Source organism: Cervus canadensis, chromosome 25, assembly GCF_019320065.1.
Source record: "Cervus canadensis isolate Bull #8, Minnesota chromosome 25, ASM1932006v1, whole genome shotgun sequence".
NCBI lineage: Eukaryota > Metazoa > Chordata > Mammalia > Artiodactyla > Cervidae > Cervus > Cervus canadensis.
Window position 1 is genome coordinate 45,240,785 of NC_057410.1, and position 10,850 is coordinate 45,251,634.

Genomic DNA, 10,850 nt, shown 5'->3' on the forward strand with positions numbered 1-10,850 from the left:
TGCTCAATGCATTGGAGGAATAGTGAAGAAGTTTGAAATAATTTACTATTAAGATAACTATTTCAATTTTACTCTTAGTCTTAGAACGAATCTTCAATTCTAGGAAATAGTCTTTAGTTCAAAGGTGTGGCATCGAGTTTTGATTACAAACTTGAAGTGTTTACCAAGCCCCTCAGACTTGGTAGGAGCTATGGTCTGAATGTGTCACCTTCAAATTCACATGTTGAAATCCTAATACCCAGTGAGGGATTAGGTCCTTGGGGGAGATGATTAGGTCATGAGGGTAAAGTTCTCATGAATAGGGTAGGTACTTTTATAAAAGAGATCCCACAGAGCTCCCTGCCTCTTTCTGCCAGGTGAGGATATAGCAAGCCTATGACCTGGAAGACGACCCTCACTCAACTATGCAGGAACACTGATCTTAGACTACCAGCCTCTACAACTGTGAGAAATAAATTTCTATTGTTTATAAGACACCCAGCCTGTGACATTTTATTATGGTCAGTTCAGTTCAGTCGCTCAATCTTGTCTGACTCTTGCGACCCCATGGACTGCAGCATGCCAAGCTTCCGTGTCCATCACCAAATCCTGGAGCTTACTCAAACTCATGTCCATCAAGTCAGTGATGCCATCCAACCATCTCATCCTCTGTCGTCCCCTTCTCCTCCCACCTTCAGTCCTTCCCAGCATCAGGGTCTTTTGCAATAAGTCAGCTCTCTGCATCAGGTGGCCAAAGTATTGGAGTTTCAGCTTCAGCATCAGTCCTTCCAATGAATATTCAGGACTGATTTCCTTTGGGATGGACTGGTTGGATCTCCTTGCAGTCCAAGGGACTCTCAAGAGTCTTCTCCAACACCACAGTTCAAAGGCATCAATTCTTCAGCACTCAGCTTTCTTTATAGTCCAACTCTCACATGCATACATGACTACTGGAAAATCCATAGCTTTGACTAGACGAACCTTTGTTGGCAAAGTAATATCTCTGCTTTTTAATATGCTGTCTAGGTTGGTCATAATCCAAGGAGCAAGCATCTTTTAATTTCATGGCTGCAGTCACCATCTGCAGTGATTTTGGAGCCCAAAGAAATAGTCTATCACTGTTTCCACTGTTTCCCTATCTGCCATGAAGTGATGGGACTGGTTGCCATGATCTTAGTTTTCTGAATGTTGTGCTTTAAGCCAACTTTTTCACTCTCCTCTTTCACTTTCATCAAGAGGCTCTCTAGTTCTTCTTCACTTTCTGCCATAAGGGTGCTGTCATCTGCATATCTGAGGTTATTGATATTTCTCCAAGCAATCTTGATTCCAGCTTGTGCTTCCTCCAGCCCAGCATTTCTCATGATGTACTCTGCATATAAGTTAAATAAGCAGGGTGACAATATACAGCTTTGACATACTCCTTTCCCTATTCGGAACCAGTCTGTTGTTCCATGTCCAGTTCTAACTGTTGTTTCTTGACCTGCATACATATTTCTCAGGGGGCAGTTAAGGTGGTCTAGTATTCCCATCTCTTTCAGAATTTTCCACAGTTTCTTGTGATCCACACAGTCAAAAGCTTTGGCATAGTCAATAAAGCAAAAGTAGATATTTTTCTAGAACTCTCTTGCTTTTTTGATGATCCAGCAGATGTTGGCAGTTTGATCTCTGGTTCCTCTGCCTTTTCTAAGTCAAGCTTGAACATCTGGAATTTCGCAGTTCATGTACTGTTAAAGCCTGGTTTGGGAGATTTTGAGCATTACTTTGCTAGGATGTGAGATAAGTGCAATTGTACAGTAGTTTGAACATTCTTTGGCATTGCCTTTCTTCAGGATTGGAATGAAAACTGTCCTTTTCCAGTCCTGTGACCACTGCTGAGTTTCCCAAATTTGCTGGCATATTAAATGCAGCACTTTCACAGCATCAGCTTTTAGGATTTGAAATCCTAAAGTGGAATTTTAGAATTTGGAATTCCATTACCTCCACTAGTTTTGTTGGCAGTGATGCTTCCTAAGGCCCACTTGACTTCACACTCCAGGATGTCTGGCTCTAGGTGAGTGATTCCACCATCGTGGTTATCTGGGTCATGAAGATATTTTTTGTATAGTTCTTCTGTGTGTTCTTGCCACCTCTTCTTAATAGCTTCTGCTTCTGTTAGGTCCATACCATTTCTTTCCTTAATTGAGCCCATCTTTGCATGAAATGATATAATGGTCATCTGAGTTAAATTAGCCCATTCCAGTCCATTTTAATTCACTGATTCCTAAAATGTCGTTGTTCATTCTTGCCATCTCCTGTCTGACCACTGCCAGTTTGCCTTGATTCATGGATCTAACACACCAGGTTCCCATGCAGTATTGTTCTTTATAGCATCGGACTTTACTTCCATCACCAGTCACATCCACAACTGGGTGTTGTTCTTACTTTGGTCTGTCTCTTCATTCTTCCTGGGGTTATTTCTTCACCGATACCCAGTAGCATACTGGGCACCTGCCGACTGGGGAGTTCACCTTTAAGGGTCCTGTCTTTTTGCCTTTTCATACTGTCCATGGGGTTCTCAAGGCAAGAATTCTGAGGTGGTTTGCCATTCCCTTTGCCTTCCCTTTATTATGGTAGCCCATGTAAACTGAGAGAGTAGGATTCGGACTCCAAACTCTGTCTGCTTATAGGGGGCAACAATCGAAACTCTACTCAGCATTTTCTAGCTGTTGCTTTCCTGGACTTTTTTGAGACTATGTTATGTGCAACTCAGAGGTCATCCAAGAATTTGTAAGAAGTTTGTGCACCGATTTTGATAGTCCCATCTTAACGGCTTTAATTTCTAAAATTTTCCCCCTGAATTTCCAACTGGTCTGGCAGCCCCAAATGCTGTCCTCAGATACCTCAAGCCAATAAGGCTGCAGCTAAATTTCTAGTTACTCTCTACTCATTGGGGAATGTCCTTCGGGGTCAATCTGTTGAAACGTGGATGTCACCAAGAGTAGTTCCCTTTTCTCCAGGGCTAAGTCCCCTCCAGTTTGTAACTGCTTTTGGTCATTCCAGTTCTTTTATATATTTTGTCCAAAGCCCATAATTATTGGGGCTTCCCTAGGGATCCAGTGGCTAAGACTCCAAGCTCCCAGTGCAGGGGGCTGAGTTCCATTCCCTGATCACAGAACTAGCTCCCACATGTGGAAATTAAGACCTGACTCAACCAAATAAATAATTTTTTAAGTTCAAAATTATTAGCTGTAGGAAAGCTTCACCCAATATAAGCTACTCTGTCATGACTAGAAACAAAATCTTTATTACTTTTATAATTTAAAACTAAAAAAGGCTTGGGAAAAAAAATGTCTTGAACAAGTGGACCAAAATACATTTTATTTTAGGGAGTAGCTGTAAAAGTAATATTTTTCCTTCTGTTTTCAAATTTTTCTGTAATATGATATTTTTAATTAAACTTATTAAAAATAAAATTTTCATGGAGTGAGAAGCATCCCAGGTAGTAGGCAGTATATAAACTAAAGTAAAAGGTGTGTTTATGTGAAGAACATGAGTCATTCTTTGGTCAGCTGTTGGGTGGGGATGGATTGGTTTTCCAAGGGTGTACTGGAGAAGCTTAAAGAAACCAGGAAACTCAACCCTATTCAAAGGCAATTAGCCTCAATTCATTGTTAAATGCCTGAGTTATAAACCTGTTGGATTACCTTATATAGTAGAAGAATAACTGAACTGAATCTGCCATAGAAAACCTATTTTGTTTAAAATGTCCAAATTAATATTATTTAAAATAATGAATGGGGCTTCTCTGGTGGTTCAGTGATAAAGAATCTGTCAGTGCAGGAAACACAGGAAATGTGAGTTTGATCCCTGGGTTTGGAAGATCCCCTGGAGAAGGAAATGGCAACCCACTCTAGTATTTTTGCCTGGGAAATCTCATGGACAGGGGAGCTTGATGGGCTCCAGTCCATGGGGTTGCAGAAGAGTCTGACATAATTTAGGGGCTGCACAACAACAACAAAATAATGAATAAAGTATACATATATAACTAATATGTATACATTTGGATACACATCAGCAAGGGATATGGAAAATGGAGAAAGTAATTTGTAGAGTGATAAATTTGGGGATGATGATTGTTAAAGGAGTGGATCTTACTGTTCCCACCATGACATACTTAATGGGTGACTTTCACATTCAGGGAATTCCTCGCTGGTGGCCCCTGGCCTGGATAAAACACACTGATGATCATCGGAAATTTCCTTTCAGTCTTCAGTAGGATACTGCCCCTCCTCTTCTCTCCCACTCTGGATAGTGTATTAGAATTCAAGTAACTGAGAACATTATTTTCAAAGAAACTCTGATTCTACTCTAACTTATTAAATAGAAAACATTAATTTATCATTTAATAGATATTTACTGAATGCCTGCCACATGCAATATACCAGTTCTATTTCAACTATTACTGAAAATTATTGATTACACAAATCATGACTGGTTTAGATAAGGCATCTCTGTAAGGCAACAGAGAGACTGAGAGAAACTCTGTTTTAAATAATTTAAGATTCCTGGTGACTCAGACGGTAAAGAATCTGCCTGCAAAAAAAAGAATCTGCCTGCAATGCAGGAAACCCAGGTTCAATCCCTGGGTCGGGAAGATCCCCTGGCAACGGGAATGGCCACCCACTCCAGTATCTTGCCTGGAGAATTCCATGGACAGAACAGCCTCGTGGGGTTGCAGAGTCAGACACAACTGAGCAACTAATGCTTTCACATTCACTTTCAATCTCTGCTCAAGCCCTTTCCCCCTATTTTAATAGCACATTTCGTTTGCATCACTTTCTCTTGGCTCTTAGTAGTAACCTTCCTGCCTGGTATAACCTGTGCTTCAATCTTAGTTATGGCATGCAGGATTTTTTCTTGCAGTATGTGGGATCTAGTTCCCTGATCAGGGATTGAACCCATGACCCCTGCATGGTAGCACAGAACCTTAGCCACTGGACTACCAGAGAAGTCCCCAGGCTCATGCTTTAAAGGAGCTAATGTGATACATGTGTTCACTGGAAGGACTGATGCTGAAGTTGGAGCTCCAGTACTTTTGCCACCTAATGCAAAGAGCTGACTCACTGGAAAAGACTGAGGAAAAGATGTATTGGAAAATGCTAGGCAAGATTGAGGGCAGAAGGAGAAGGGGACGAAGGAGGTTGAGATGGTTGGATGTCCACTGACTCAGTGGACATGAGGTTGAGCAAACTCCAAGAGATAGTGAAGGACAGGGAAGCCTGGTGTGCTGCAGTTCATGGGGTCGCAAAGAGTTGCCACGACTTAGCAACTGAACAACAATATAGAAATGAACTCGTTGACAGGATTTCTAGGGGAAAGAAATCGAACGAATCCTTAACTTTCTTCATTATCTCTTCCCACCATGCTTGTATTTGTATCATGAATGTGTGTTTCTTTGTCATCAGGAAGGTAGAAGTGTCTATAGTGTGTCCCCGTGAGGCAGCCTCCTCCCTAATTCAGCAGAGGAAACAATGTGACTGGCATCAAGCGCTGTGCCAGGTTTAATTCTTTGATCCTACTTTGATTTACCCTCTTTACACTCCATCCATGAAAACAAAGTTGCATTCTTAGAACAGGCTTTGGACTTTGCAGGCCTTTGCCCACCGCGTACCTTGTTTCCTAGGCAGCTGTCTCAACGCAGCTAAAATACACCCTTCTCAGGAAGCCTGGTGTCCTTTGGGTTCTCATGGCACCACCTTCTGCCTCTGCCGCAGTAGTTACAATTGACCATGAGTACATCAGTTCCTTCCACCAGACCACAAGTCAGTAACACATTTTTGTCTAAGGCCCTGAAATGAGTCATTCCTTCCCTTTACAGTTGTACAAGTTGAATCCATTCTAGAGGCTATTTTAAGCACGAAAGAACAATGTGTATGATATGCTAGGAGATAAAACCAGCTCAGTGACATAGAGGAAAAAAAGGTATTATTATAACAAAAAGAAGATATTCATTATTATAACAAAAAAGAGATTCATTATTTTAACAAAAGTATTATAGTAATATCTGTTTAGTGAAGCATTTTGTCACTGATGAGATTTAATAAAAAGAAAGATGTAGTGAACACTGTGGAATCACAGAGTTGGGACTGGTCTTTTGGTCAGTCTCTCCTAATCAGGCAAAAGAATCCTTGGGCAAATAGGCTGGGATGTTAGGGAGGTGTAAGTGAAGAGCAAGGGAGATGGGTGCTGGCAGCTTACATCGCAGGTGTGAAAGGCCCTCCCTGTCCTCATGCCTTCAGAGCCTCTGAGCACACGCCCGTGGGCCGCACTGTGTAGCTCACCGCATCTTCCCTTTCCGGATCTGGGGACTGGGACGTTGAAGCCCCGCTCCTCACTTGCACAGATACCTCTTGCCCTGAGATAGAAGCAAGGAGGCTAAGAGGCGAACTTAACCACGCTGATGGCAAGTTCAGTAAGTGCTCAGATTGAGGAAATGCACTCCTGTGTGTCTCCTGCAGCCCTGGCTAGAATGCGTACACAAGGAACAACACTGCACACCACACCTCCCCGTGTTGTCAGACACACCCTGCACTGAGAGGACAGATGAACGACTGAGTGACCAATCAACCAGAATGATATTAGATGCAAATAAAGAGACAGTCCAATGAATCTGAGAAAGCAAAGAACAATGGTGAAGGACTTTCATGTTTTAAATCAGAGAAAACAGACATATTCAGTGACTTAATAACAGAAATATTAAGCAAGATTTCAAATGACAAAGCTATATAAGTAGTCGTACTTAGGTACTATTTCTTACATATAACTAGTACTCAAAGTTTTAAAAAGTTTATTTAAATTTTATACTTCCAGCTTTTTTCAAAAAGGGTTGAACTTGTCCTTTATCAATGTGCCAACCATCTTTTTCCTTTTGCTTCATTCATTAGTAAACTACTGCGTTAAGACTGGATGCCTATAGGCACAACTTGTTAACGTGATGAGCGTGTATGAGTTTTAAATTGTTGAGGAGCCCTCCTATAGACACCGCATCTCAGTAGTGACATTTTACCAGTCATGGCATGTTTATGTGTTGGATTTTGAACAGTAATAACATTCGAAGGGGTAGTGAGTCTTAAATAGAATCCTTTAAGTTTATAGTCTGTGTTTATACATCTTTGGAAATGTTAGTAAGAGCAAGAGTATTTTCTCAAATCTTAGTACCATAATCTCTTTGGATGCCACTGGCTTTTCACGTTTGGTTGATTGAACTCTCAGTCTGCCACTTTGCAGGCAGATTCTTTACCATCTGAGCCACCAAGGAATTCCATTTGGTTGATACTAATCCTAAAAAGGGACTTCCCAGGTGGCACTAGTTGTAAAAAAAAAAACCCACCTGCCAATGCAAGAGACTTAAGAGCCTCGGGTTCTGCTTTGATCCCTGGGTCGGGAAGCTCCCCTGGAGGAGGGCATGTCAACTCACTCCAGTATTCTTGCTTGGAGAATCCCCATGGACAGAGGAGCCTGGCAGGCTACAGTCCATAGCGTCGCAAAGAGTTGGACACAACTGAAGCAACTTAAGCACGCTCGCATTCCTAAAAGTAGAAATACTCTTTGTAGCCTACATACTTACTATTCCCTTGTTCTTTGAAAAGTTTCATGTGGGCTCTAAAGTAAAAAAATTGTGACCTCAAGTTAAAAGGGAACAAGTGAATTTCCCTATCTTGTAATTACTAGAAGATTTAAAAATATGTATCCCTAGGCACAAAACCTACTTGTTATAATTATGTGTAATAGTAGATTCTTAGGGCATTAAGAATTTTATGTGAGACTTATTAAAAACAGCTCGTGACTTCTTTGCCAGTTCAAGTCTGTGCTGCCAGTGAAACCAAAAGACCATGGGAAAGAATGCTTTGCTGACTGCTTTACTAAATATTGTCTGGTATGTTTAGTCCCAAAGAAAAAAGAAATTAACATTTCTTAATCACCCACTGTATGCCAAGCATTATAAGCACCTTAATGTGTGTGTGTGTGTGTGTATGATTTAATCCTCTTAACCATAAGAGGCTGTATGATTCCCACTTTACAGAAGAAGAAAGTGAAGTCGTGAGCTCATGGCATAAGCAACAAAGCCAGGATCTGACCAGTATCTGACTCTATGTCCATTCCATTTCCTGTGACTTCAGGAAGTCTGCGTAAAAGACCTCATGTACTTTCCTTTCAAAATCTATTTTGTTCCCGCATGTCTTCAACATTCAGTCTGAACTGTCTTTACTGCAAAAATTACTTGACATGACTAATGAGTACTACCCATAAACTTCATCTCTGATCCAAGCCCTTGGAAAGGGGCTACATTTACATGTTTTCTTAATCTCTTTTTAAATTGGTGTTGTTAAAATGTACCTCCACTCAATAGTTAAAAACATTCAATTACTAAAATAAATCGGAAACAACAGCATACATTGTCCAGGTTGAAATTTTTGTTCAGCTTTGCACAGGTTGAAATTTTTAAGTGAGCATGTAACTAAGTTTTCTAAAGTTCTCCTGTAGTTAAACTTTTTTCAGCATTTTCTCAGGACTTTTTCACTTTTGCCCATTATGGTACCTCACCTCAGTTCCTTAACTGTTTTTCTCTTCTTTTTCTATCACTGGTTCCATTTTTCTCAATGTCTGCTTTTGCATCCTGCTCTTCTTGAATTTATTCAGATTCCCTCCACCGGCTGGTTAACAATTTCCCTTATACTTGTCTACCAAGTATACTTGCCTACCAAGTATCTTTTGCGTACTTGCGTATTTAGTCATCATTGTCATAATTGTTCTGAAAATAGCTTTGGTAAGTGGGCCGGCCCAGAGGATCAGCAATTTTAAAGTTAATAACACCTTTAGCAAACAAATTATTTTATGATTCACTCCTTCCATGACCCTTCATAAAAGAAGGAAAATTGTTATATGGTGAGAATATAGAAGTGATTAAGCATTTTAAGTTTTCAGTAGTTGTTGCAAGGGATTGGTTTGCTCAAATAATTGCTTTGATGTTAGGAAAGAATTATATCTCTTAAAGTATAAGTTTTCATTGAAAGAAATATAGGCACATTAGAAAACTTAAAAGAGTTAAAACCTTTCTAATAGATTGTGCACTTAATTCTAATTGCAATCCTTATGTCTTTAACATGGTCATAAGTTTTTTTTACACAGAGTAATTAATATTTGATTTAGTAAAAGGTCTGAATTGCCGATTTTGTAAAAAAAAAAAAAAAAAAGAATGTTAGTACTTTTAAACCTGGCTGTTAGTTTTGCAGGAAATACTAAGGATCTGTACTAAGTAAAGATTCACTATTCTTAAAAATTAGCTCTAATTAACAAATAGTCTGGGTTTGAAAATAAATAATTTGCTCTGTAAAGAAGAAAGTTTTTAATTAGCAGAAATAAACTTTATAGCTAAACCAAAAATGTCTCTTATTTTATATGTAGAAAAGCGTTTTCACCTAAAACATCATAGAGGTAAAGTGGCTGAGGTAGCTGGCAATGACTTTTAGTACATTAATTAAAATAGCATTAACAAAAGTGGGGACATAAAATGTCTTCTGAAGTATTAGTAATATCTATCTCTTGAACCACTAGGTGGCACCAACAAGCTTTTTCCAAATATGTACACTAGCTGAAGTCTGACACTCCTTGAATTCCACCCACCTAGAAACAATATCCAGTAGTACCATTACCAGCATGTCTATGAATTCAACCCGTCTGTTTAAAGAAAGTTGTATAAAGTTACCTCTCTAGACAACAATAAATGTTACTACTTTAGCAAATTGATTACCTGCTTAAGCTATTTACACCATGATTGGGGGGTGGGGGGGGGCAGTGCTGGACTAAGGGTCCACAGTCCTCGTTCTATTCTCAGCTCCACCACCATCCATCTTAATGTCCTGAATAAGTCACTAAACCTCCAAATCTCTCTGGTTACCAGTCTTCTAGTCCATAAAATGAAAGATTAGGACTAGAAGAATTGTTTTTGAAATGCCTTAAGTAAGAAACACTTCTACAAGATCCTTCAGAATTCTAATGTGGAAAATAAATGAAAACAAGCTTGAGTGGGGAGGGAACAGGGGTGGAATGGTTAGGAGAAAGTTGTATAAGAAGCCCTTTCTACTCCGCTCCTCAAAGTTTTCCATAATGCCCAACCTGCAGTCCCTATGGTCCAGAAAAAAGATACTTTGGATACCAATGACTTAAAAAATTACTAATATCCCTCCTGTTCTAGAAGCTGATTCCAGGTATGCAGCTCTGTGAAAATTCTTAAAATTTTTTTCTCTTTATTTGCCACTTCAGGATATAGGGCTTCCCCTGTGGCTCAGCTGGTAAAGAGTCCACCTGCAATGTGGGAGACTGGGGTTCCATCCCTGGGTTCGGAAGACCCCCTGGAGAAGGGAAAGGCTACCTACTCCAGTATTCTGGCCTGGAGAATTCCATGGACTGTATAGTCCATGGGGTTGTAAAGACCTGAGAGACTTTTACTTCACTTCACTTCAGGATATAGTGCAGATATCATTTCTTCCATTTTACAGATGAGTAAACTAAAGCTGAGTAATTTAATGTCTTCTTAAAAATCACCTACACATAGGACCAGAATCCAGGACTTCTGATCCTTTTTTTTTTTTTAATTAAATTTTTTACTTTCAGAAAATTACATATTCACATGCAGTTCTAAAAAACAACGTAGAAATTCTATATACCATTTACCCAGTTTCCCCCAATAGTAATATTTTATACAATTATAGTACCATTTCACAACCAGGATACTGATATTAATAAAGTTAAGATACAGATCAATTACAACAACACAAGAATCCCTCAATTGAGTAACATGGAAACTTACATTACCATATGTAAAATAGCCA